This window comes from Urocitellus parryii, chromosome 1 (assembly GCF_045843805.1).
Source record: "Urocitellus parryii isolate mUroPar1 chromosome 1, mUroPar1.hap1, whole genome shotgun sequence".
In the NCBI taxonomy this organism is placed as follows: domain Eukaryota; kingdom Metazoa; phylum Chordata; class Mammalia; order Rodentia; family Sciuridae; genus Urocitellus; species Urocitellus parryii.
In genome coordinates this window covers 159,357,342-159,359,118 of record NC_135531.1, presented here as the reverse complement: position 1 = coordinate 159,359,118, position 1,777 = coordinate 159,357,342, and positions in this window count along the sequence as shown.

The window sequence follows — 1,777 nt, the reverse complement described above, 5'->3', positions numbered from 1 at the left end:
GAGCCGGTGGCGGCAGCTGGGCGGGCGCCGGAGGGCGGCGGCGGCAGGAGGAGGAGGCGGAGCCACCGGCCCGGGCCCGCGGCCCCGCCCCCGCCACCCCCGCCGCCCTCGCGCAAGGCGGGGCCGCAGCCGCCGCGTTTTTTGAAAGTTTGCACCGGGCGGCGGGAGAGGCGCGCGGAGCCGCCCGCCCTCGCTGCGCCCGCCCAGGCCGGGAAGGCGCGCGGGGCAGCTGGGAGCCTCGGGCGCCAGGCTCTAGGGCCTGCGGGCCCTTCTCCGTGTTTTCCAGCGCCTGAAAGAGCCTACTGTGTGCCAAGGCCTTCTCTGCCCAGGCTCGGCTCCCGGGAGCACGGTGCTGGAATTGGGTGGGTGGGGACGGCGGGGACGTGCACGCAGGGAAGGTCGCCTGAGCTAGTGCAAAGGGCTTGAAGGCTGGCCAAGTGGGGTTGGGGACTTTCCTACTCCCTAGGCGGTGACCAACGATCGGGAGGAGGGAACCCCTGTTCATTAACTGACTAAGCCACTCGTTCATTAAAATATTTACTGAGCACGTCCTATGTGCCAGGCGCTAAGCGGGCCCATGGATACAGACAGTGGACAGGGCTCCCCGTGGTGAAGACAGGAATGACAAGCAATTAAGATGGCTTAATACAGTGGCCAAAGCGCGGAGGAATATAAACCAAGAGGCAGCGTGGGGCTGCGTTGTTTGGGGTGCTGGGGGGGGGCCTGGGGACATGTAAGCTTCATCTAGTGAACACGAGGCGGGGATGCTCCTGCAGAGGGGGCGACAGGATTCCTCTTTCTCATCCACTCACCCCGCAGGCCTTGCGAGGCCCTCGGTGCTGCGCACGGGAGGGAAGGAGGCCTGGGAGCCCTGCTGCTGGGCTCCGCTTCCCAGAGGGAAACCCTGCGGCCTCGGAGGCCCCTGTCCAGGGTGACCCCATTATGGAACAATTTCCCCCCTCACTCTAGTTTGCACGCGCTCGTCCCTGAAGACCTTGGGAAGTGTTATTACCTCCACTACACGGAGTGCGAGACCGAGAGACTGTCGGGCAGGTAGGAGGTGCGGCCAGCCAGGGGCTGTGTGGATAAAGGGGCGGGGCAGGAGAGAGTCCCCTGCTTTGGCTTCTCTGGTGCCCTCTGCCTGTAGCACAGAACAGGTCGCAGAGCGCTCCCTTTTCCAGGTGGGCTGAGAGCCTCCACGTCCGGAAGCCACGCCCAGACGCATCGCAGGTCTGAACTGAAGGGCGCCTCGGTGTTTGAGTTACTAATTTCTTGCATGACAAGTGCTCTCTCTCCGTTACTTAATTTTTAACCCCAAATTTCTGGCTGGAGAAGGGACACTAGCGGCCTGTACCTGCAGTCCTTGCGAGTGTGGGCTGCAGAGGTGGCCGCAGTCAGACAGCAATTCAGAAGAATTTCCCTGAGCTTGGCGGTGGGAGGTGTGGGTGGCTGCTGTCATGGGCCCTTTAAAGGTCACTTTTAGAGCACCCCAATAAGTGGCCATGCTGCGCAGGCCTCTGTTCTCACTCACAACCCAGGCCCCTGACCGTCCTCACGGGTGCAGACCCGGTGGCCAGTGGGTGCCTGGCACTTGGATTGGAAAGGACGGTGTTTAGACTCTTGATCCCTCTGAGTAAGTTGAGCCCTGGAGAGAGCTGTCTCTCCATGATGGTGACACAGGTGTCAAAGCCACATAGAGAAGAACTTGAACCAAACTGTTTCTCGAAGCTGGACAAAAGCCATGTTTCCAAGGTAGCATTTTATATCAAAGCCATTG